The following is a 27,979-nucleotide window of genomic DNA, read 5'->3' as shown; positions in this document are numbered from 1 at the left end:
TTGATAGATATTTCTATTTGTATTAACTAACTTGTTAATGGCTTCATTCATATATATAAAACAAAAAAAACAACACCAACACACAATATTCATAGTTTGAAACCAATTTGACGAGAAATTATTAGAGTTAACTAATTTGACAAAAAATTAAATAGAATGAAGCCATTAACAACGCAAACACTATGTTCATGGTATGAAACTCATTTTACAAGAAACAGTTCGACATGAGATCAGAGATTTGCAAGAGGGAGTTGTAAACAATACTATACAAATTCCCATACCCACGTGCACCTCCTGCAATACAAGCAGATGATCATGGTCATCAGTTTTTAATTAAATGATAACAATTAACTGAAACAATGTATAGTAGTTTCGACTATAATGATGTTGGGGTGATTCTGAGAATCGCGGGGTGGTGAGGCAATTCTCAGAATCACCCCGATGGCTCTGATGTTTCAAAATCTTCATGTATTTCAAAAGCATGACCCAACAAATTAAATTTCGTGAATGATTAAAACATTGATGATTACCAGTACTTTGGGTTGATAACGTTCAGCAAATTTGATTAGGTGAATAATTAGAGCATGTGGATATTTTATGAATATCAAAGATGGCTCTGATGTTTCAAAATCTTCATGTATTATTAATTTAATTGTTTTAAATTGAAAATATTTTTTAATTTAAAAACTGGGGTGGCAGAGGTGGATGTAAATGTGTAGAACTTTGAGTGGATTCCATTCGGAGCGGGAAGGAGAGGATGCCCCGGACAACAACTAGGAATGCTTGTTGTAGAGTTTGGGATGGCATAGTTGCTGCACTGTTTCAACTGGAGGCTCCCGGAGAAGATGAATGGGAAGGAGGAGTTGGATATGAGTGAGAGGTTTAATGGACTGACACTGCCCCGGGTGCATGAACTCGTGGCTGTTCCAACTCCTCGACTTTCTGTACTCTGATTTTATATTGACATTACCAACTGTGTTTTCCTTCATTCCATAAAATAGGTGAGACAGATAGATAGACATTCTATAGCATGTTTATTGTGTTTGTATAACGTTAATATGGTGCTGAAATAAGAGACCTTTCGAAGCCGATATTTTACATATGATCGCGAAGCACTGTGACGTGTATATTTTGATTATCCTAATATATATGGGGATAAGAATGTGGCTTGATTAATATCCGTTTATTGATTTTCAATTTTTAATTGTGGTAGATGATATTATTTGGTTTATGATTATACTTACGGATTAATATATTGGTAGTGATTTACTGTTTTTGAAGTTTTACTCGTTTGTAACTGATATTATTTTGGTTATGTTTGTATTTATTTATTAATATACTGAGAGTGAAACTGCTTAAAACTGAAGTTTAAAATAATGAAATTTAATGATAAGAAAGCGATATATGTTTTATTTTATTTTAGTTGTGTCAGTGTCTGTATATATATTTGAATTAAGTTGTTTTTACTTTTAATTTTAATATGAGATTTATGCCATTTTATTATATATACACAAAGTTAAAAAAATATTTTTAATTTAAAACAATTAAATTAATAATACATGAATATTTTGAAACATCAGAGCCATCGGGGTGATTCTAAGAATCGCCCCGATGGCTCTGATATTCATAAAATATCCACAAGTTATAGTTATTCACCTAATTGAATTCGTTGAACGTCATCAACCCAAAGTACTAGTAATCATCAATGTTTTAATCATTCACGAAATTAAATTTGTTGGGTCATGCTTTTGAAATACATGAAGACTTTGAAACATCAGAGCCATCAGGGCGATTCTGAGAATCGCCCCACCACCCCATGATTCTCAGAATCTCTTGGTGGCAGGGTGATTCTCAGAATCGCCCCGATGGCTCTGATATTCATAAAATATCCACATGTTCTAATTATTCACCTAATCGAATTCATTGAACATTATCAGCCCAAAATACTAGTAATCATCAATGTTTTAATCATTCACGAAATTAAATTGGTTGGGTCATGCTTTTGAAATACATGAAGATTTTGAAACATCAGAGCCATTGGGGTGATTCTAAGAATCGCCCCACCTCCCGGCAATTCTCAAATCGCCCCAACATCATTATAGTCGTAGCTACTATATATTGTTTCAGTTAATTGTTATCATTTAATTACAAACTGACAACCATGATCATCTGCTTGTATTGCAGGAGGTGCACGTGGGTATGGGAATTTGTATAGTATTTCTTACAACTCCCTCTTGCAAATCTCTGATCTCATGTCGAACTATTTCTTGTAAAATGAGTTTCATACCATGAACATAGCGGTTGCATTGTTAATGGCTTCATTCTAATGAATTTTTTGTCAAATTAGTTAACTCTAATCATTTCTTGTCAAATTAGTTTCAAACTATGAATATTGTGTGTTGGTGTTGTTTTTTTTGTTTTATATATATATGAATGAAGCCATTAACAAGTTAGTTAATATAAATAAAAATATCTATCAAGAAAACAATATAAATATATGAGATGGACTAATGAAATGAGGAAAGAGTTTCTGCACTCAAACCTAAATGTAAAACTCAAAAAACTATTACAATATTTAAATATTGTAACATTCTAATTTCTCCCTCAGTCCATCAAAATTTTATATTGCAATTGAGCCTCACGATCAACGTTTGAGAAATCCAACATGGACAAAGAATTCAATAGGGGTCGATGTCGACAGGAGAATCATAGATAGCTTTATAACATATGTCAACCATTCTCTTTCCATCCAGCATCTTCGTAAACTCACACTATCCTTTTTGCCCTTTTTTCATTCCGTTTTCTTGTCAAGGTTGTGAATCTTGCAGCTAGAGTGTCAACAATGCAAATTATGATTGCAACTGTGATTTGAGAATTTCGTTAGCACTCGAATAGTTTAGTTCAAATTGCAATATGAGCAATGGAAATTCTTAGAATTTTTGGATTGACAATGTTATAGTCAAACATGGGATATATTTGAGTGTATCGTATGAATATCCGAAATTAGGTCAATTATATTCTCCTGCTATAACCAATGGGCGTGGTTGGTTGTTGATTTTCTCCTGAAACAATTTTTGAGATGTGGTCTGTTACAAGATAAAATTGGCATATCGCATGATCGCATCGCTTGGAATTTTTTGGGAAATCAAGCTACAGAATATTAAGATCCATCTTATCATGGTAGGAAAGTATTGAAAGTATGTTATCCTTTGTTAGGAAATCAGGCTACAGAACATTAAGATCCATCTTATCATGGTAGGCAAGTATTGAAAGTATGGACGGATAACATGGATAACATATATTACACAATGTTATTTTAGAAATCTCTAACAATTTAGATTTCCAGTGGCGGGAAATTTACTGCTAACGATTTCTATGGTCCACCCCACAGAATGATCGTTGTTCTTATTCCCCACGATGTCAATGACATGTACACAAAGTTGAGTAGTTATTCCCCGGATGCCAATGCCGTTTGAGATATTTATATGAACTAACTTGTATATATATATATATATATATATATATATATATATATATATATATATATATATATATATATATATATATATATATATATATATATATATATATATATATAATTAGTATATATATATAATTAGTATATTCAAAAGGTTAATTGGGAGTGGTGGGTGAAATGCTATTATTTTCTTACTAGTGATATGATGACTATAATACCATGATTGTAATGACTTTGTGTGTTTATTATTAAGAGTTCCTTGAGAATATATATATGAGATTTTGTGAAAAGTAAAAGATTTCTATAGATATTTTAGAGTATATTTCAAAGTTATATGATGGTAGCAATGACTCTTGGAAAAGTTATGTGGGAAGATGTTAAATATATATCATTAAATTAAATTAATATAATATTATGTTATATTGATAGATAGATAGTGTTAATATAGTTTATATCAATATTCAAATATGTATTTTTTTTGGAAACTAAAACAAATTAATAACTTGGAAATCAACGTTAAATTTTGTGCTAAATTATGTAACCTTTAAACCTAACAAAATGAATGTTCAAATCAAATTTTTTGAAATAGCATAAAATACAATTTTATACTTTTAAGATTACACATATAGGCTTTATTAATGCATCAATTTTTAAAACACAACCTCCAAACCGAGGCTAGATTCTAGTTCATAATTACATTCCCATTGGAGATGCATAAAAGGAAATAGTTATGCTTGTATTCTCAAACATATTGTCATAATTTGTAATCTTACAGGTGTGTTATATATTGTGATTGTGAGTTATTATTGTGAGTTTCTAGATTACTATCTTTAGCTAATCAAATCCACTTTCTTAGAGCATGAATAGGCCTAATGGTTAAGAGCATGGGTTTCCTCCTAAGAGGTTACAGGTTCAAAAACTATAAGGGGTTAGAGTAGGTATGCCTTCATAGACAATAATCAAATCGTTGCGTGGAGGTGGGTCTCTTGTCCCACAAACAAGCGGGTCTCATACACCAATTTGGTGTCTCGCTTGGCTATGACCTTAAAATTGGACAATAATAATAATTAGGATATAGATTGTTAGAAATTCATAATATATAATGGTGAAAGCATGGAGCTCGGTTACACTTTTTTCCAAGAGATGGCACGTTTGGGTGGAAAAATTGATTACTTGATTGAGCCCTTTTTAAGCGCTCAATCAAGTCGTTTGAGCACTTAAACAATGTAACCCAATTTTATTTAGGAGCTCGATTTAGCCATGTCTTTGCGGCAATCAAATGAAGGAGATTGGGTTTTGGATTTATTTTCTGGCTCAGGTAAGTTTTATTATATGGAATTGAATTTCAATATGTTATTTATTAATTTATATGTCATTGTACTAATTTACTTCATTATTTATTTTGTGCTTGATAACTAGGTACAACACTAACATGTTGCCTTCAAAAAGGAAGAAATTGCATTGCCATTGAAAAAGATCCAATACAGTGCAATTTTATTTAGCAAAGAATTAATGCTCTTCAATTTCTTCCAGATTCAATGAAAGAAATTGGGTTGAAGAAAGGGGATTTTATTGAATCATGTGTGGTGAAAAAGGCAAAGGAACTCCAACCACCATTACACAGAATGATTGGAAAGGCATACATTGGGAGATTCGCAAACATCAAAGATCCATTAGAGGAGGAAAATGAGCAAAATGAAGCAGAAAATATTGTGGAATAAGACAATGATGAAACTCCAGAGGACAAAGAGTTTGGATTACGTGACATTGCTGATTAAATTTAAGTTAAGCTTGTAAATCAAGCTCATTTTTGAAAACTATTAATTAGTTATACTTGTAATGTTTTGACTTTGACATTTTATGAGAAGAATAAGCACTCAATTAAGGTTGTTATGTGTTCAATATCTGTATTAGGTGATTTTCACATTCATTTTTATGTTAATCATTATTTTTTGAAAAAAAATAGTGATTATTATTATTTTTTGACATGAAATTCATAAAAAAACTATTATTTAACCATTTTAGTTAAAATTTTCCTATAAAAATTGTGATTTTGACATGTCATCTCTAGCAAAAAATTACAAAAATTATCAAAATGTGTAGTTTCTTAGTTATATTTATGTTAAAAATGGTTATTTTTTTTCAATTGTTAAAAATTATTGTTTTTTAGAGACAATTATTTCATTTGGATTGAAATATTAATTAACGATGTATAAATATGTAGAATATCGAAAATTCAAAATATCGACCTTCTTCTTTAAATATGCAAAACAATAAAAACCTCATTACAAAAAAAATAAAAATAATAAATAAAAAAAACAAGAAAATATGAAGAAGACCACTTCAAAAATTATTAAATTTAGAAAATAATTATTTACATTTCATACATTAGAAAATTTAAAGTCAAAAAATAGGTCTTTTAAAAAAATGGCCTGATGCAAAATTACCACTTTTTAAAATCAGCATGAAAATCACTACCATTCTAAAACGTAATGTACATAAAAAAATTTAAAGTGCCAAAAACTATGCTCTAAAAAAGACATGTGTGTGCTGCATCACCCCTTTTCAAAATCGGGTCACTTTTTTTCTCTCTACAAAACGGGTAACAGTATCAGTTCCCATTTCAAAGTTTACATTCTTTACACTACACAAATATGAAAAGGAGTATTGTCAAGCACGGGATGTGTGTCAAATAATAAGAAAGCCTTCAGGAATAGATGAAATTCCATCAGTACCACACTTTACATTACAGGCCTTTGACAAATGGGCTATTGATTTTGTTGGACCCATCAACCCACCTGGAAAAAGTATTGGTGCAAGGTGTTATCACTGTAAAACTTCCTTAAAAAGTTTGGACAACTTACATGGTTTCTCAATTCTTGTATCAGTCATGGTCAAGTCATGGTCAAGTCATTTTTATGTTTTAAAGTCTAAGTCATAGGGTTAGAGTCTCATGTCCATCTTCAAATAAAATTTGATAGCCTCATTCCATGTCCTAGAAGCCTCACCATGTGTTTAGAAGACATATCTCACATAATTTCGGAGAAATTTTGAAACTAGCTACGAATCCACGTTTTCGTAGCGCAGACAGTGTAAAAATCTTGTTTTGCGCTACGAAATCAGTGTTTTCGCAGCGCGCTGCGAAACCCCTGTAGCAGCCTGTTTCAGCAGAAAAAACTGTTTTACTAGGTAACTTCCAGAAGCTTTCCAGAGCAGCTGAGAACTCAATTTTGCAAACTGAAAGAGGCTTTTCTTCCTAACATATTGAATTACAAAAACCGCTTTCAGTTTCTTCAATTCCATTCTGAGGTGGGAGAAATGTGTGGTTAAACTTGCGCTACGAAACTGTTGTAGCTGCCTATTTTGCTGTAGCTGCCTATTTTGATGTAGTTAACCAATTTTGAGGGACAAAAGGGAAACCTTTTTTGAAAGGGAGTTTCTGAAGAATGATCATTTGCATAATGCAAGCATCCAGCAAGGGAAAAACGGGCAAAGGAAAAGCATATATGAACCATAAGCCATTTGTTATAAAAGTGATCACAACTACTATTGTTCATCATACTTCAGGCAGCGTTGAAGAGGTTTTATTTTCACAGGGATGCATGAACAAGGTCTACAGCACATGAAGAACATGGCACTTCAATACATTTTTGTGTAATCAAAGAAGATCCTTGTGGAGACCAAAAGCAAAAAAGGAGAGACATTTTTGAACTCCAAACTTCATCAGTCAACTTATCAGTCAAACTGTCTTCTTGTTTTTACCAGTCAACGTCTAGAAGAGTTTCTGAGCAGTTGAAAACTTATCTCTAAAAAGTGAAAGAGATTTTAATTCCTAAGATACTAAAGTGCAAAAACCTCTTCCACTTTCTTCAAATTGATTATGAGCTGGGAGAAAAGGGTGACCAAATTTGCGCTACGAAACTGCTGTAGGTGCAGTTTTTCATCTCCTGTTTGACAACTGTTTTTCAAAGACTTATTCTGGGCAACTGGAGTAGTGTTTCAAAAAAAAAAAAAGGTTTTTGTTCAGCATAGATTCTTTCACAAAAACCTCCTTCAGTTTTTCCAAATACATTTTGTACGAGAAGTTATGACCTCTGTCCCAAGACCTATTTTTCAGCCAGAACAGAGCAAGGGACAGTTTCCTGTTTGACACGTGTTTTTCAAGGACAGATTCTGAACAGCTGGAGGAATTTTTTAAAAAACCAGGAGAGGTTTTTGTTCTAGACAACATGGGCTACAAAAACATCCTTCAGTTTCGTAAAATGTGTCATGGATGAGGAGATAAAGGCTCTGTCCCACGTGCCATTGTCAGGGATTCTAAACCTAAAAACAAGGAAACATGTTCCCTAATTTCTAGGGTTTGTCATTAGCAGTTGGGTGACCACGTGGGAGGCTTCATCAAATTCGACTTCATGGAGTTTTAGGTGTCAAAGAATGCTTTAAATGCTTAGATAAGGTTGTTGAATCATAATAAGGAGTTACACTCCTAGTTGTATTAGGTCACTAGCACTCCTAGTTAACAGCTAGTTCTAATTAATGGTTTGTTTTATGGTTAGAATAGGTGTCACTGATGGCAAATTCGAATTCTCTTGAGGAGAGATGATGGAATCCTAATTGTAAATGCTTTATATAGAGCAAGAGGTCGAATTAGCAAGGGGTTGGAGACTTTTTGGCTCAGCTGCTGCTCTATGTGCAGACTGTGTATATTTTTAACCTAATGCAGATTTCTACTTAGACAACTCAACATTCATGAAGAGTTCTTGTATGTTCTTGTTATGATGGCATCTTCCAATACTTACATTGCGGTGGTGTTTACTTATGATACTCAGAATTCATCATTCATGCTCTGACTTCCTTCATAGATAAACTTACTATGTTTCACTGTTTTGTATTGTCATTTCTACACTCGAACTCTATAATGCCTTGACTTCCATGCTAGGTAGAATGCTTTGGCTTCACTACTCAGGATTCATGAAGGATTTCTTATATTCAGAATGTGTGTTGTCCTTTCCTTAGTTTTGTTTACAGTTGCATAGGTGTACAATCACTCAGAATTCACTGATTGTGCTCTGACTTCCTGTGTGCACTTATGAGCTATGGTTCCATATGTGTGTTGTGTTCTGAATATTCAAATGCTGAATGCCCTGACTTCATGTTAAGCTGATCTTGTTGTGGTACTGAAACATACTTTGACTCCATAGCCCAATGGTAGCCAGCCTTCATCTTTCAACCTATAAACATATACAATTACAAACCATAGAGTTAGCCATCTATTCATATCTTTAATCTAAATCATTAACCCTTTGAGAGAGCCCTCTCAGGCTGAGGAGGCTAAGCCTCAGCCAAAAGTTTGGTTTGAAATAGTTACTCAAAGTCTTCCTGATCAGCAGCCTTCCAGGGCTTGATTTTGAGATAACATTTTGGTGCGTCTGCCGGGAGCCTGAAGATTATTCATTCCCGAAATCATGAAGCTGAACTTCTGAAGGTAGCAGGAGCTCAGAAGGTTTTCGAGGCTGCAAAACTACCTTGGCGACTCCACACATCGAATAAGAAATTAGAAGGTGACTCCACTGCTAGAAGATCAGTAGCTTGATGAAGTTTCAAAATGAGTTCCACTGCAAGAATGAATGCCAGGTATGCTCCTATGAATCGGTCTCATATCCCTGGTTTTCCAAATCCTATGCCAAAGGTTGATTGGTTAGAGGATCTTCCAATATTCAAAGATGAAAAGAAAGATGATGCTGCTCTTCATTTGGTTAGGTTTCATATGCATGTACGCAGTCTTAAGGTTCACTTTCCTGAGGATTATCTCATGAAGATATTTATGACCACTTTAGAAGGAAAAGCATGGTCTTGGTATAAAAGTTTGGAAAATGGTTCATTATATTCTCTTGCTGATTTCCATGATGTGTTCTATGACATGTATAAAGAATGTCATCCTTCCTTATTGTTGCTCAAAGATTGTTGTAGACATTCTTTAAGTCTTATTCAGTACTTGGAGGATTGTTATGATGATGATGAATTTATGGATGAAGAAATTTTAGAGGCTCTTCATAACAATGCATTTCAGCACCAAGAAGAAAGTATAACATCTCATGAAATGCAGCATGAAGATCAGTAGGGGTTTACTTATGAAAATCATATTACATCCTCTGAGATTGATGTAGAGATGCAGCGTACTTCTCAGTCTTCGAATCATAATGAAGATGAAAATGATTACACACAGCAAGAAGAAATATTGGAGGAAATTTCCTATGACCCTGAGGCGGAGGAAAAGGTTGTTCATTTTTGTGATTCCTTGCAGCAGCTTGCATCAAAGAATGATCTTTATAATGAAGAAAATTACATTTTTTGTGGGTATCATTTAGAAAGGCAGTTGGATAGCATATCAAATAAATTTGGTGTGGCTGAGGATCAGTTGTTTGAAGATATAGAATGCTATGAGAATCATCAAACTAACCATGTGTTTTTTGACCCTATAGCTGACTACATGGAAAAGATTTACTGTTCAGGCTTCCAATTATATGTTCATCTTGAAGAACAGTTACACCTCATGCTTCCTTGGTTATTTCAGTATCTGGTTTATTTATGCTTCAAGCACAGTAACGAGATCCAAGTTTCAGATCAGATTGATTATTGGCTTCATTGGAAGTTTCATGTTCCTTGAGCTACAATTGGAGAATGCAGCTGATAGGGTAGGTAGGAATGTGCAAATAAGCTCAGGGTAGGTTGACTGAGCATCTGTTTCAGTAGGTGCAGTTGGAATTCTTCATTCAGAAATAATTAAAGGCTTGAGGAGCAAATTGGGCAGAAGTTCAAAGTTTTCTTCTAAAGGATGGATAGCGGCACTGGAGCTACAAGTTCTTAGTATACCACAAGGGCACACTATCCCTAGTGGAGCCACTGTTATCACTGTAAAACTTCCTTAAAAAGTTTGGACAACTTACATGGTTTCTCAATTCTTGTATCAGTCATGGTCAAGTCATTTTTATGTTTTAAAGTCTAAGTCATAGGGTTAGAGTCTCATGTCCATCTTCAAATAAAGTTTGATAGCCTCATTCCATGTCCTAGAAGCCTCACCATGTGTTTAGAAGACATATCTCACATAATTTCGGAGAAATTTTGAAACTAGCTACGAATCCACGTTTTCGTAGCGCAGACAGTGTAAAAATCCTGTTTTGCGCTACGAAATCAGTGTTTTCGCAGCGCGCTGCGAAACCCCTGTAGCAGTCTGTTTCAGCAGAAAAAACTGTTTTACTAGGTAACTTCCAGAAGCTTTCCAGAGCAGCTAAGAACTCAATTTTGCAAACTGAAAGAGGCTTTTCTTCCTAACATATTGAATTACAAAAACCTCTTTCAGTTTATTCAATTCCATTCTGAGGTGGGAGAAACGTGTGGTTAAAATTGCGCTACGAAACTGCTGTAGCTGCCTATTTTGCTGTAGCTGCCTATTTTGATGTAGTTAACCAATTTTGAGGGACAAAAGGGAAACCTTTTTTGAAAGGGAGTTTCTGAAGAATGATCATTTGCACAATGCAAGCATCCAGCAAGGGAAAAACGGGCAAAGGAAAAGCATATATGAACCATAAGCCATTTGTTATAAAAGTGATCACAGCTACTATTGTTCATCATACTTCAGGCAGCGTTGAAGAGGTTTTATTTTCACAGGGATGCATGAATAAGGTCTACAGCACATGAAGAACATGGCACTTCAATACATTTTTGTGTAATCAAAGAAGATCCTTGTGGAGACCAAAAGCAAAAAAGAAGAGACATTTTTGAACTCCAAACTTCATCAGTCAACTTATCAGTCAAACTGTCTTCTTGTTTTTACCAGTCAACGTCTAGAAGAGTTTATGAGCAGTTGAAAACTTATCTCTGAAATTGAAAGAGCTTTTCATTCCTAAGATACTAAAGTGCAAAAACCTCTTCCACTTTCTTCAAATTGATTATGAGCTGGGAGAAAAGGGTGACCAAAGTTGCGCTACGAAACTGCTGTAGGTGCCGTTTTTCATCTCCTGTTTGACAACTATTTTTCAAAGACTTATTCTGGGCCGCTGGAGTAGTGTTTCAAAAAACCAAAAGAGGTTTTTGTTCATCATGGCGTTTTGCACAAAAACCTCCTTCAGTTTTTCCAAATACATTTTTTACGAGAAGTTATGACCTCTGTCCCAAGACCTATTTTTCAGCCAGAACAGAGCAAGGGACAGTTTCCTGTTTGACACGTGTTTTTCAAGGACAGATTCTGAACAGCTGGAGGAATGTTTTAAAAAACCAGGAGAGGTTTTTGTTCTAGACAGCATGGGCTACAAAAACCTCCTTCAGTTTCGTAAAATGTGTCATGGATGAGGAGATAAAGGCTCTGTCCCACGTGCCATTTTCAGGGATTCTAAACCTAAAAACAAGGAAACATGTTCCCTAATTTCTAGGGTTTGTCATCAGCAGTTGGGTGACCACGTGGGAGGCTTCATCAAATTCAACTTCATGGAGTTTTAGGTGTCAAAGAATGCTTTAAATGCTTAGATAAGGTTGTTGAATCATAATAAGGAGTTACACTCCTAGTTGTATTAGGTCACTAGCACTCCTAGTTAACAGCTAGTTCTAATTAATGGTTTGTTTTATGGTTAGAATAGGTGTCACTGATGGCAAATTCGAATTCTTTTGAGGAGGGATGATGGAATCCTAATTGTAAATGCTTTATATAGAGCAAGAGGTCGAATTAGCAAGGGGTTGGAGACTTTTTGGCTCAGCTGCTGCTCTATGTGCAGACTGTGTATATTTTTAACCTAATGCAGATTTCTACTTAGACAACTCAAGATTCATGAAGAGTTCTTGTATGTTCTTGTTATGATGGCATCTTCCAATACTTACATTGCCGTGGTGTTTACTTATGATACTCAGAATTCATCATTCATGCTCTGACTTCCTTCATAGATAAACTTACTATGTTTCATTGTTTTGTATTGTCATTTCTACACTCGAACTATATAATGCCTTGACTTCCATGCTAGGTAGAATGCTTTGGCTTCACTACTCAGGATTCATGAAGGATTTCTTATATTCAGAATGTGTGTTGTCCTTTCCTTAGTTTTGTTTACAGTTGCATAGGTGTACAATCACTCAGAATTCACTGATTGTGCTCTGACTTCCTGTGTGCACTTATGAGCTGTGGTTCCATATGTGTGTTGTGTTCTGAATATTCAAATGCTGAATGCCCTGACTTCATGTTAAGCTGATATTGTTGTGGTACTGAAACATACTTTGACTCCATAGCCCAATGGTAGCCAGCCTTCATCTTTCAACCTATAAACATATACAATTACAAACCATAGAGTTAGCCATCTATTCATATCTTTAATCTAAATCATTAACCCTTTGAGAGAGCCCTCTCAGGCTGAGGAGGCTAAGCCTCAGCCAAAAGTTTGGTTTGAAATAGTTACTCAAAGTCTTCCTGATCAGCAGCCTTCCAGGGCCTGATTTTGAGATAACATTTTGGTGCGTCTGCCGGGAGCCTGAAGATTATTCATTCCCGAAATCATGAAGCTGAACTTCTGAAGGTAGCAGGAGCTCAGAAGGTTTTCGAGGCTGCAAAACTACCTTGGCGACTCCACACATTGAATAAGAAATTAGAAGGTGACTCCACTGCTAGAAGATCAGTAGCTTGATGAAGTTTCAAAATGAGTTCCACTGCAAGAATGAATGCCAGGTATGCTCCTATGAATCGGTCTCATATCCCTGGTTTTCCAAATCCTATGCCAAAGGTTGATTGGTTAGAGGATCTTCCAATATTCAAAGATGAAAAGAAAGATGATGCTGCTCTTCATTTGGTTAGGTTTCATATGCATGTACGCAGTCTTAAGGTTCACTTTCCTGAGGATTGTCTCATGAAGATGTTTATGACCACTTTAGAAGGAAAAGCATGGTCTTGGTATAAAAGTTTGGAAAATGGTTCATTATATTCTCTTGCTGATTTCCATGATGTGTTGTATGACATGTATAAAGAATGTCATCCTTCCTTATTGTTTCTCAAAGATTGCTGTAGACATTCTTTAAGTCTTATTCAGTACTTGGAGGATTGTTATGATGATGATGAATTTATGGATGAAGAAATTTTAGAGGCTCTTCATAACAATGCATTTCAGCACCAAGAAGAAAGTATAACATCTCATGAAATGCAGCATGAAGATCAGCAGGGGTTTACTTATGAAAATCATATTACATCCTCTGAGATTGATGTAGAGATGCAGCGGACTTCTCAGTCTTCGAATCATAATGAAGATGAAAATGATTACACACAGCAAGAAGAAATACTGGAGGAAATTTCCTATGACCCTCAGGCGGAGGAAAAGGTTGTTCATTTTTGTGATTCCTTGCAGCAGCTTGCATCAAAGAATGATCTTTATAGTGAAGAAAATTACATTGTTTGTGGGCATCATTTAGAAAGGCAGTTGGATAGCATATCAAATAAATTTGGTGTGGCTGAGGATCAGTTGTTTGAAGATATAGAATGCTATGAGAATCATCAAACTAACCATGTGTTTTTTTGACCCTATAGCTGACTACATGGAAAAGATTTACTGTTCAGGCTTCCAATTATATGTTCATCTTGAAGAACAGTTACACCTCATGCTTCCTTGGTTATTTCAGTATCTGGTTTATTTATGCTTCAAGCACAGTAAGGAGATCCAAGTTTCAGATCAGATTGATGATTGGCTTCATTGGAAATTTCATGTTCCTTGAGCTACAATTGGAGAATGCAGCTGATAGGGTAGGTAGGAATGTGCAAATAAGCTCAGGGTAGGTTGACTGAGCATCTGTTTCAGTAGGTGCAGTTGGAATTCTTCATTCAGAAATAATTAAAGGCTTGAGGAGAAAATTGGGCAGAAGTTAAAAGTTTTCTTCTAAAGGATGGATAGCGGCACTGGAGCGACAAGTTCTTAGTATACCACAAGGGCAAACTATCCCTAGTGGAGCCACTGTTATCACTGTAAAACTTCCTTAAAAAGTTTGGACAACTTACATGGTTTCTCAATTCTTGTATCAGTCATGGTCAAGTCATGGTCAAGTCATTTTTATGTTTTAAAGTCTAAGTCATAGGGTTAGATTCTCATGTCCATCTTCAAATAAAATTTGATAGCCTCATTCCATGTCCTAGAAGCCTCACCATGTGTTTAGAAGACATATCTCACATAATTTCGGAGAAATTTTGAAACTAGCTACGAATCCACGTTTTCGTAGCGCAGACAGTGTAAAAATCCTGTTTTGCGCTACAAAATCAGTGTTTTCGCAGCGCGCTGCGAAACCCCTGTAGCAGCCTGTTTCAACAGAAAAAACTGTTTTACTAGGTAACTTCCAAAAGCTTTCCAGAGCAGCTGAGAACTCAATTTTGCAAACTGAAAGAGTCTTTTCTTCCTAACATATTAAGTTACAAAAACCTCTTTCAGTTTCTTCAATTCCATTCTGAGGTGGGAGAAATTTGTGGTTAAACTTGCGCTACGAAACTGCTGTAGCTGCCTATTTTGCTGTAGCTGCCTATTTTGATGTAGTTAACCAATTTTGAGGGACAAAAGGGAAACCTTTTTTGAAAGGGAGTTTCTGAAGAATGATCATTTGCACAATGCAAGCATCCAGCAAGGGAAAAACGGGCAAAGGAAAAGCATATATGAACCATAAGCCATTTGTTATAAAAGTGATCACAGCTACTATTGTTCATCATACTTCAGGCAGCGTTGAAGAGGTTTTATTTTCACAGGGATGCATGAACAAGGTCTACAGCACATGAAGAACATGGCACTTCAATACATTTTTGTGTAATCAAAGAAGATCCTTGTGGAGACCAAAAGCAAAAAAGGAGAGACATTTTTGAACTCCAAACTTCATCAGTCAACTTATCAGTCAAACTGTCTTCTTGTTTTTACCAGTCAACGTCTAGAAGAGTTTCTGAGCAGTTGAAAACTTATCTCTGAAAAGTGAAAGAGGTTTTCATTCCTAAGATACTAAAGTGCAAAAACCTCTTCCACTTTCTTCAAATTGATTATGAGCTGGGAGAAAAGGGTGACCAAAGTTGCGCTACGAAACTGCTGTAGGTGCAGTTTTTCATCTCCTGTTTGACAACTGTTTTTCAAAGACTTATTCTGGGCAGCTGGAGTAGTGTTTCAAAAAACCAAAAGAGATTTTTGTTCAGCATGGATTTTTTCACAAAAACCTCCTTCAGTTTTTCCAAATACATTTTGTACGAGAAGTTATGACCTCTGTCCCAAGACCTATTTTTCAGCCAGAACAGAGCAAGGGACAGTTTCCTGTTTGACACGTGTTTTTCAAGGACAGATTCTGAACAGCTGGAGGAATGTTTTAAAAAACCAGGAGAGGTTTTTGTTTTAGACAACATGGGCTACAAAAACCTCCTTCAGTTTCGTAAAATGTGTCATGGATTAGGAGATAAAGGCTCTGTCCCACGTGCCATTTTCAGGGATTCTAAACCTAAAAACAAGGAAACATGTTCCCTAATTTCTAGGGTTTGTCATCAGCAGTTGGGTGACCACGTGGGAGGCTTCATCAAATTCGACTTCATGGAGTTTTAGGTGTCAAAGAATGCTTTGAATGCTTAGATAAGGTTGTTGAATCATAACAGGAGTTACACTCCTAGTTGTATTAGGTCACTAGCACTCCTAGTTAACAGCTAGTTCTAATTAATGGTTTGTTTTATGGTTAGAATAGGTGTCACTGATGGAAAATTCGAATTCTCTTGAGGAGGGATGATGGAATCCTAATTGTAAATGCTTTATATAGAGCAAGAGGTCGAATTAGCAAGGGGTTGGAGACTTTTTGGCTCAGTTGCTGCTCTATGTGCAGACTGTGTATATTTTTAACCTAATGCAGATTTCTACTTAGACAACTCAAGATTCATGAAGAGTTCTTGTATGTTCTTGTTATGATGGCATCTTCCAATACTTACATTGCAGTGGTGTTTACTTATGATACTCAGAATTCATCATTCATGCTCTGACTTCCTTCATAGATAAACTTACTATGTTTCACTGTTTTGTATTGTCATTTCTACACTCGAACTCTATAATGCCTTGACTTCCATGCTAGGTAGAATGCTTTGGCTTCACTACTCAGGATTCATGAAGGATTTCTTATATTCAGAATGTGTGTTGTCCTTTCCTTAGTTTTGTTTATAGTTGCATAGGTGTACAATCACTCAGAATTCACTGATTGTGCTCTGACTTCCTGTGTGCACTTATGAGCTGTGGTTCCATATGTGTGTTGTGTTCTGAATATTCAAATGCTGAATGCCCTGATTTCATGTTAAGCTGATCTTGTTGTGGTACTCAAACATACTTTGACTCCATAGCCCAATGGTAGCCAACCTTCATCTTTCAACCTATAAACATATACAATTACAAACCATAGAGTTAGCCATCTATTCATATCTTTAATCTAAATCATTAACCCTTTGAGAGAGCCCTCTCAGGCTGAGGAGGCTAAGCCTCAGCCAAAAGTTTGGTTTGAAATAGTTACTCAAAGTCTTCCTGATCAGCAGCCTTCCAGGGCCTGATTTTGAGATAACATTTTGGTGCGTCTGCCGGGAGCCTGAATATTATTCATTCCCGAAATCATGAAGCTGAACTTCTGAAGGTAGCAGGAGCTCAGAAGGTTTTCGAGGCTGCAAAACTACCTTGGCGACTCCACACATCGAATAAGGAATTAGAAGGTGACTCCACTGCTAGAAGATCAGTAGCTTGATGAAGTTTCAAAATGAGTTCCACTGCAAGAATGAATGCCAGGTATGCTCCTATGAATCGGTCTCATATCCCTGGTTTTCCACAGCCTATGCCAAAGGTTGATTGGTTAGAGGATCTTCCAATATTCAAAGATGAAAAGAAAGATGATGTTGCTCTTCATTTGGTTAGGTTTCATATGCATGTACGCAGTCTTAAGGTTCAGTTTCCTGAGGATTATCTCATGAAGATGTTTATGACCACTTTAGAAGGAAAAGCATGGTCTTGGTATAAAAGTTTGGAAAATGGTTCATTATATTCTCTTGCTGATTTCCATGATGTGTTCTATGACATGTATAAAGAATGTCATCCTTCCTTATTGTTGCTCAAAGATTGATGTAGACATTCTTTAAGTCTTATTCAGTACTTGGAGGATTGTTATGATGATGATGAATTTATGGATGAAGAAATTTTAGAGGCTCTTCATAACAATGCATTTCAGCACCAAGAAGAAAGTATAACATCTCATGAAATGCAGCATGAAGATCAGCAGGGGTTTACTTATGAAAATCATATTACATCCTCTGAGATTGATGTAGAGATGCAGCGGACTTCTCAGTCTTCGAATCATAATGAAGATGAAAATGATTACACACAGCAAGAAGAAATACTGGAGGAAATTTCCTATGACCCTCAGGCGGAGGAAAAGGTTGTTCATTTTTGTGATTCCTTGCAGCAGCTTGCATCAAAGAATGATCTTTATAATGAAGAAAATTACATTGTTTGTGGGCATCATTTAGAAAGGCAGTTGGATAGCATATCAAATAAATTTGGTGTGGCTGAGGATCAGTTGTTTGAAGATATAGAATGCTATGAGAATCATCAAACTAACCATGTGTTTTTTGACCCTATAGCTGACTACATGGAAAATATTTATTGTTCAGGCTTCCAATTATATGTTCATCTTGAAGAACAGTTACACCTCATGCTTCCTTGGTTATTTCAGTATCTAGTTTATTTATGCTTCAAGCACAATAAGGAGATCCAAGTTTCAGATCAGATTGATGATTGGCTTCATTGGAAGTTTCATGTTCCTTGAGCTACAATTGGAGAATGCAGCTGATAGGGTAGGTAGGAATGTGCAAATAAGCTCAGGGTAGGTTGACTGAGCATCTGTTTCAGTAGGTGCAGTTGGAATTCTTCATTCAGAAATAATTAAAGGCTTGAGGAGAAAATTGGGCAGAAGTTCAAAGTTTTCTTCTAAAGGATGGATAGCGGCACTGGAGCTACAAGTTCTTAGTATACCGCAAGGGCACACTATCCCTAGTGGAGCCACTGTTATCACTGTAAAACTTCCTTAAAAAGTTTGGACAACTTACATGGTTTCTCAATTCTTGTATCATTCATGGTCAAGTCATTTTTATGTTTTAAAGTCTAAGTCATAGGGTTAGAGTCTCATGTCCATCTTCAAATAAAATTTGATAGCCTCATTCCATGTCCTAGAAGCCTCACCATGTGTTTAGAAGACATATCTCACATAATTTCGGAGAAATTTTGAAACTAGCTACGAATCCACGTTTTCGTAGCGCAGACAGTGTAAAAATCCTGTTTTGCGCTACGAAATCAGTGTTTTCGCAGCGCGCTGCGAAACCCCTGTAGCAGCCTGTTTCAGCAGAAAAAACTGTTTTACTAGGTAACTTCCAGAAGCTTTCCAGAGCAGCTGAGAACTCAATTTTGCAAACTGAAAGAGGCTTTTCTTCCTAACATATTGAATTACAAAAACCTCTTTCAGTTTCTTCAATTCCATTCTGAGGTGGGAGAAATGTGTGGTTAAACTTGCGCTACGAAACTGGTGTAGCTGCCTATTTTGCTGTAGCTGCCTATTATGATGTAGTTAACCAATTTTGAGGGACAAAAGGGAAACCTTTTTTGAAAGGGAGTTTCTGAAGAATGATCATTTGCACCATGCAAGCATCCAGCAAGGGAAAAACGGGCAAAGGAAAAGCATATATGAACCATAAGCCATTTGTTATAAAAGTGATCACAGCTACTATTGTTCATCATACTTCAGGCAGCGTTGAAGAGGTTTTATTTTCACAGGGATGCATGAACAAGGTCTACAGCACATGAAGAACATGGCACTTCAATACATTTTTGTGTAATCAAAGAAGATCCTTGTGGAGACCAAAAGCAAAAAAGGAGAGACATTTTTGAACTCCAAACTTCATCAGTCAACTTATCAGTCAAACTGTCTTATTGTTTTTACCAGTCAACGTCTAGAAGAGTTTCTGAGCAGTTGAAAACTTATCTCTAAAAAGTGAAAGAGATTTTAATTCCTAAGATACTAAAGTGCAAAAACCTCTTCCACTTTCTTCAAATTGATTATGAGCTGGGAGAAAAGGGTGACCAAAGTTGCGCTACGAAACTGCTGTAGGTGTAGTTTTTCATCTCCTGTTTGACAACTGTTTTTCAAAGACTTATTCTGGGCAGCTGGAGTAGTGTTTCAAAAAACACAAAGAGGTTTTTGTTCAGCGTGGATTGTTTCACAAAAACCTCCTTCATTTTTTCCAAATACATTTTGTACGAGAAGTTATGACCTCTGTCCCAAGACCTATTTTTCAGCCAAAACAGAGCAAGGAACAGTTTCCTGTTTGACACGTGTTTTTCAAGGACAGATTCTGAACAGCTGGAGGAATGTTTTAAAAAACCAGGAGAGGTTTTTGTTTTAGACAACATGGGCTACAAAAACCTTCTTCAGTTTCGTAAAATGTGTCATGGATGAGGAGATAAAGGCTCTGTCCCACGTGCCATTTTCAGGGATTCTAAACCTAAAAACAAGGAAACATGTTCCCTAATTTCTAGGGTTTGTCATCAGCAGTTGGGTGACCACGTGGGAGGCTTCATAAAATTCGACTTCATGGAGTTTTAGGTGTCAAAGAATGCTTTAAATGCTTAGATAAGGTTGTTGAATCATAATAAGGAGTTACACTCCTAGTTGTATTAGGTCACTAGCACTCCTAGTTAACAGCTAGTTCTAATTAATGGTTTGTTTTATGGTTAGAATAGGTGTCACTGATGGAAAATTCGAATTCTCTTGAGGAGGGATGATGGAATCATAATTGTAAATGCTTTATATAGAGCAAGAGGTCGAATTAGCAAGGGGTTGGAGACTTTTTGGCTCAGTTGCTGCTCTATGTGCAGACTGTGTATATTTTTAACCTAATGCAGATTTCTACTTAGACAACTCAAGATTCATGAAGAGTTCTTGTATGTTCTTGTTATGATGGCATCTTCCAATACTTACATTGCAGTGGTGTTTACTTATGATACTCAGAATTCATCATTCATGCTCTGACTTCCTTCATAGATAAACTTACTATGTTTCACTGTTTTGTATTGTCATTTCTACACTCGAACTCTATAATGCCTTGACTTCCATGCTAGGTAGAATGCTTTGGCTTCACTACTCAGGATTCATGAAGGATTTCTTATATTCAGAATGTGTGTTGTCCTTTCCTTAGTTTTGTTTACAGTTGCATAGGTGTACAATCACTCAGAATTCATTGATTGTGCTCTGACTTCCTGTGTGCACTTATGAGCTGTGGTTCCATATGTGTGTTGTGTTCTGAATATTCAAATGTTGAATGCCCTGACTTCATGTTAAGCTGATCTTGTTGTGGTACTGAAACATACTTTGACTCCATAGCCCAATGGTAGCCAGCCTTCATCTTTCAACGTATAAACATATACAATTACAAACCATAGATTTAGCCATCTATTCATATCTTTAATCTAAATCATTAACCCTTTGAGAGAGCCCTCTCAGGCTGAGGAGGCTAAGCCTCAGCCAAAAGTTTGGTTTGAAATAGTTACTCAAAGTCTTCCTAATCAGCAGCCTTCCAGGGCCTGATTTTGAGATAACATTTTGGTGCGTCTGCCGGGAGCCTGAAGATTATTCATTCCCGAAATCATGAAGCTGAACTTCTGAAGGTAGCAGGAGCTCAGAAGGTTTTCGAGGCTGCAAAACTACCTTGGCGACTCCACACATCGAATAAGGAATTAGAAGGTGACTCCACTGCTAGAAGATCAGTAGCTTGATTAAGTTTCAAAATGAGTTCCACTGCAAGAATGAATGCCAGGTATGCTCCTATGAATCGGTCTCATATCCCTGGTTTTCCAAATCCTATGCCAAAGGTTGATTGGTTAGAGGATCTTCCAATATTCAAAGATGAAAAGAAAGATGATGCTGCTCTTCATTTGGTTAGGTTTCATTTGCATGTACGCAGTCTTAAGGTTCACTTTCCTGAGGATTGTCTCATGAAGATGTTTATGACCACTTTAGAAGGAAAAGCATGGTCTTGGTATAAAAGTTTGGAAAATGGTTCATTATATTCTCTTGCTGATTTCCATGATGTGTTCTATGACATGTATAAAGAATGTCATCCTTCCTTATTGTTGCTCAAAGATTGCTGTAGACATTCTTTAAGTCTTATTCAGTACTTGGAGGATTGTTATGATGATGATGAATTTATGGATGAAGAAATTTTAGAGGCTCTTCATAACAATGCATTTCAGCACCAAGAAGAAAGTATAACATCTCATGAAATGCAGCATGAAGATCAGCAGGGGTTTACTTATGAAAATCATATTACATCCTCTGAGATTGATGTAGAGATGCAGCGGACTTCTCAGTCTTCAAATCATAATGAAGATGAAAATGATTACACACAGCAAGAAGAAATACTGGAGGAAATTTCCTATGACCCTCAGGCGGAGGAAAAGGTTGTTCATTTTTGTGATTCCTTGCAGCAGCTTGCATCAAAGAATGATCTTTATAATGAAGAAAATTACATTGTTTGTGGGCATCATTTAGAAAGGCAGTTGGATAGCATATCAAATAAATTTGGTGTGGCTGAGGATCAGTTGTTTGAAGATATAGAATGCTATGAGAATCATCAAACTAACCATGTGTTTTTTGACCCTATAGCTGACTACATGGAAAAGATTTACTGTTCAGGCTTCCAATTATATGTTCATCTTGAAGAACAGTTACACCTCATGCTTCCTTGGTTATTTCAGTATCTGGTTTATTTATGCTTCAAGCACAGTAAGGAGATCCAAGTTTCAGATCAGATTGGTGATTGGCTTCATTGGAAGTTTCATGTTCCTTGAGCTACAATTGGAGAATGCAGCTGATAGGGTAGGTAGGAATGTGCAAATAAGCTCAGGGTAGGTTGACTGAGCATCTGTTTCAGTAGGTGCAGTTGGAATTCTTCATTCAGAAATAATTAAAGGCTTGAGGAGCAAATTGGGCAGAAGTTCAAAGTTTTCTTCTAAAGGATGGATAGCGGCATTGGAGCTACAAGTTCTTAGTATACCACAAGGGCACACTATCCCTAGTGGAGCAACTGTTATCACTGTAAAACTTCCTTAAAAAGTTTGGACAACTTACATGGTTTCTCAATTCTTGTATCAGTCATGGTCAAGTCATGGTCAAGTCATTTTTATGTTTTAAAGTCTAAGTCATAGGGTTAGAGTCTCATGTCCATCTTCAAATAAAATTTGATAGCCTCATTCCATGTCCTAGAAGCCTCACCATGTGTTTAGAAGACATATCTCACATAATTTCGGAGAAATTTTGAAACTAGCTACGAATCCACGTTTTCGTAGCGCAAACAATGTAAAAATCCTGTTTTGCGCTACGAAATCAGTGTTTTCGCAGCGCGCTGCGAAACCCCTGTAGCAGCCTGTTTCAGCAGAAAAAACTGTTTTACTAGGTAACTTCTAGAAGCTTTCCAGAGCAGCTGAGAACTCAATTTTGAAAACTGAAAGAGGCTTTTCTTCCTAACATATTGAATTACAAAAACCTCTTTCAGTTTCTTCAATTCCATTTTGAGGTGGGAGAAATGTGTGGTTAAACTTGCGCTACGAAACTGCTGTAGCTGCCTATTTTGCTGTAGCTGCCTATTTTGATGTAGTTAACCAATTTTGAGGGACAAAAGGGAAACCTTTTTTGAAAGGGAGTTTCTGAAGAATGATCATTTTCACAATGCAAGCATCCAGCAAGGGAAAAACGGGCAAAGGAAAAGCATATATGAACCATAAGCCATTTGTTATAAAAGTGATCACAACTACTATTGTTCATCATACTTCAGGTAGCGTTGAAGAGGTTTTATTTTCACAGGGATGCATGAACAAGGTCTACAGCACATGAAGAACATGGCACTTCAATACATTTTTGTGTAATCAAAGAAGATCCTTGTGGAGACCAAAAGCAAAAAAGGAGAGACATTTTTGAACTCCAAACTTCATCAGTCAACTTATCAGTCAAAACGTCTTCTTGTTTTTACCAGTCAACGTCTAGAAGAGTTTCTGAGCAGTTGAAAACTTATCTCTGAAAAGTGAAATATCTTTTCATTCCTAAGATACTAAAGTGCAAAAACCTCTTCCACTTTCTTCAAATTGATTATGAGCTGGGAGAAAAGGGTGACCAAAGTTGCGCTACGAAACTGCTGTAGGTGCAGTTTTTCATCTCCTGTTTGACAACTGTTTTTCAAAGACTTATTCTGGGCAGCTGGAGTAGTGTTTCAAAAAACCAAAAGAGGTTTTGTTCATCATGGATTTTTTCACAAAAACCTCCTTCAGTGTTTCCAAATACATTTTTTACGAGAAGTTATGACCTCTGTCCCAAGACCTATTTTTCAGCTAGAACAGAGCAAGGGACAGTTTCCTGTTTGACACGTGTTTTTCAAGGACAAATTCTGAACAGCTGGAGGAATGTTTTAAAAAACCAGGAGAGGTTTTTGTTATAGACAACATGGGCTACAAAAACCTCCTTCAGTTTTGTAAAATGTGTCATGGATGAGGAGATAAAGGCTCTGTCCCACGTGCCATTTTCAGGGATTCTAAACCTAAAAACAAGGAAACAAGTTCCCTAATTTCTAGGGTTTGTCATCAGCAGTTGGGTGACCACGTGGGAGGCTTCATCAAATTCGACTTCATGGAGTTTTAGGTGTCAAATAATGCTTTAAATGCTTAGATAAGGTTGTTGAATCATAATAAGGAGTTACACTCCTAGTTGTATTAGGTCACTAGCACTCCTAGTTAACAACTAGTTCTAATTAATGGTTTGTTTTATGGTTAGAATAGGTGTCACTGATGGAAAATTTGAATTCTCTCGAGGAGGGATGATGGAATCCTAATTTTAAATGCTTTATATAGAGCAAGAGGTCGAATTAGCAAGGGGTTGGAGACGTTTTGGCTCAGCTGCTGCTCTATGTGCAGACTGTGTATATTTTTAACCTAATGCAGATTTCTACTTAGACAACTCAAGATTCATGAAGAGTTCTTGTATGTTATTGTTATGATGGCATCTTCCAATACTTACATTGCAGTGGTGTTTACTTATGATACTCAGAATTCATCATTCATGCTCTGACTTCCTTCATAGATAAACTTACTATGTTTCACTGTTTTGTATTGTCATTTCTACACTCGAACTCTATAATGCCTTGACTTCCATGCTAGGTAGAATGCTTTGGCTTCACTACTCAGGATTCATGAAGGATTTATTATATTCAGAATGTGTGTTGTCCTTTCCTTAGTTTTGTTTACAGTTGCATAGGTGTACAATCACTCAGAATTCACTGATTGTGCTCTGACTTCCTGTGTGCACTTATGAGCTGTGGTTCCATATGTGTGTTGTGTTTTGAATATTCAAATGCTGAATGCCCTGACTTCATGTTAAGCTGATCTTGTTGTGGTACTGAAACATACTTTGACTCCATAGCCCAATGGTAGCCAGCCTTCATCTTTCAACCTATAAACATATATAATTACAAACCATAGAGTTAGCCATCTATTCATATCTTTAATCTAAATCATTAACCCTTTGAGAGAGCCCTCTCAGGCTGAGGAGGCTAAGCCTCAGCCAAAAGTTTGGTTTGAAATAGTTACTCAAAGTCTTCCTGATCAGCAGCCTTCCAGGGCCTGATTTTGAGATAACATTTTGGTGCGTCTGCCGGGAGCCTGAAGATTATTCATTCCCGAAATCATGAAGCTGAACTTCTGAAGGTAGCAGGAGCTCAGAAGGTTTTCGAGGCTGCAAAACTACCTTGGCGACTCCACACATCGAATAAGGAATTAGAAGGTGACTCCACTGCTAGAAGATCAGTAGCTTGATGAAGTTTCAAAATGAGTTCCACTACAAGAATGAATGCCAGGTATGCTCCTATGAATCGGTCTCATATCCCTGGTTTTCCAAATCCTATGCCAAAGGTTGATTGGTTAGAGGATCTTCCAATATTCAAAGATGAAAAGAAAGTTGATGTTGCTCTTCATTTGGTTAGGTTTCATATGCATGTACGCAGTCTTAAGGTTCACTTTCCTGAGGATTGTCTCATGAAGATGTTTATGACCACTTTAGAAGGAAAAGCATGGTCTTGGTATAAAAGTTTGGAAAATGGTTCATTATATTCTCTTGCTAATTTCCATGATGTGTTCTATGACATGTATAAAGAATGTCATCCTTCCTTATTGTTGCTCAAAGATTGCTGTAGACATTCTTTAAGTCTTATTCAGTACTTGGAGGATTGTTATGATGATGATGATGAATTTATGGATGAAGAAATTTTAGAGGCTCTTCATAACAATGCATTTCAGCACCAAGAAGAAAGTATAACATCTCATGAAATGCAGCATGAAGATCAGCAGGGGTTTACTTATGAAAATCATATTACATCCTCTGAGATTGATGTAGAGATGCAGCGGACTTCTCAGTCTTCGAATCATAATGAAGATGAAAATGATTACACACAGCAAGAAGAAATACTGGAGGAAATTTCCTATGACCCTCAGGCGGAGGAAAAGGTTGTTCATTTTTGTGATTCCTTGCAGCAGCTTGCATCAAAGAATGATCTTTATAATGAAGAAAATTATTATGTTTGTGGGCATCATTTAGAAAGGCAGTTGGATAGCATATCAAATAAATTTGGTGTGGCTGAGGATCAGTTGTTTGAAGATATAGAATGCTATGAGAATCATCAAACTAACCATGTGTTTTTTGACCCTATAGCTGACTACATGGAAAAGATTTACTGTTCAGGCTTCCAATTATATGTTCATCTTGAAGAACAGTTACACCTCATGCTTCCTTGGTTATTTCAGTATCTGGTTTATTTATGCTTCAAGCACAGTAAGGAGATCCAAGTTTCAGATCAGATTGATGATTGGCTTCATTGGAAGTTTCATGTTCCTTGAGCTACAATTGGAGAATGCAGCTGATAGGGTAGGTAGGAATGTGCAAATAAGCTCAGGGTAGGTTGACTGAGCATCTGTTTCAGTAGGTGTAGTTGGAATTCTTCATTCAGAAATAATTAAAGGCTTGAGGAGCAAATTGGGCAGAAGTTCAAAGTTTTCTTCTAAAGGATGGATAGCGGCACTGGAGCTACAAGTTCTTAGTATACCACAAGGGCACACTATCCCTAGTGGAGCCACTGTTATCACTGTAAAACTTCCTTAAAAAGTTTGGACAACTTACATGGTTTCTCAATTCTTGTATCAGTCATGGTCAAGTCATTTTTATGTTTTAAAGTCTAAGTCATAGGGTTAGAGTCTCATGTCCATCTTCAAATAAAATTTGATAGCCTCATTACATGTCCTAGAAGCCTCACCATGTGTTTATAAGACATATCTCACATAATTTCGGAGAAATTTTGAAACTAGCTACGAATCCACGTTTTCATAGCGCAGACAGTGTAAAAATCTTGTTTTGCGCTATGAAATCAGTGTTTTCGCAGCGCGCTGCGAAACCCCTGTAGCAGCCTGTTTCAGCAGAAAAAACTGTTTTACTAGGTAACTTCCAGAAGCTTTCCAGAGCAGCTGAGAACTCAATTTTGCAAACTGAAAGAGGCTTTTCTTCCTAACATATTGAGTTACAAAAACCTCTTTCAGTTTCTTCAATTCCATTCTGAGGTGGGAGAAATGTGTGGTTAAACTTGCGCTACGAAACTGCTGTAGCTGCCTATTTTGCTGTAGCTGCCTATTTTGCTGTAGCTGCCTATTTTGATGTAGTTAACCAATTTTGAGGGACAAAAGGGAAACCTTTTTTGAAAGGGAGTTTCTGAAGAATGATCATTTGCACAATGCAAGCATCCAGCAAGGGAAAAACGGGCAAAGGAAAAGCATATATGAACCATAAGCCATTTGTTATAAAAGTGATCACAGCTACTATTGTTCATCATACTTCAGGCAGCGTTGAAGAGGTTTTATTTTCACAGGGATGCATGAACAAGGTCTACAGCACATGAAGAACATGGCACTTCAATACATTTTTGTGTAATCAAAGAAGATCCTTGTGGAGACCAAAAGCAAAAAAGGAGAGACATTTTTGAACTCCAAACTTCATCAGTCAACTTATCAGTCAAACTGTCTTCTTGTTTTTACCAGTCAACGTATAGAAGAGTTTCTGAGCAGTTGAAAACTTATCTCTGAAAAGTGAAAGAGATTTTCATTCCTAAGATACTAAAGTGCAAAAACCTCTTCCACTTTCTTCAAATTGATTATGAGCTGGGAGAAAAGGGTGACCAAAGTTGCGCTACGAAACTGCTGTAGGTGCAGTTTTTCATCTCCTGTTTGACAACCGTTTTTCAAAGACTTATTCTGGGCAGCTGGTGTAGTGTTTCAAAAAACCAGAAGAGGTTTTTGTTCATAATGGATTGTTTCACAAAAAACTCCTTCCGTTTTTCCAAATACATTTTTTACGAGAAGTTATGACCTC

Source organism: Pinus tabuliformis, chromosome 1_2 (genome assembly GCF_031772625.1).
Source record: "Pinus tabuliformis cultivar Carrire ecotype Pingquan chromosome 1_2, CPIR1, whole genome shotgun sequence".
NCBI classification, from domain to species: domain Eukaryota; kingdom Viridiplantae; phylum Streptophyta; class Pinopsida; order Pinales; family Pinaceae; genus Pinus; species Pinus tabuliformis.
The sequence above is the reverse complement of the archived record's forward strand: the minus strand, read 5'-3'. Positions refer to the sequence as shown.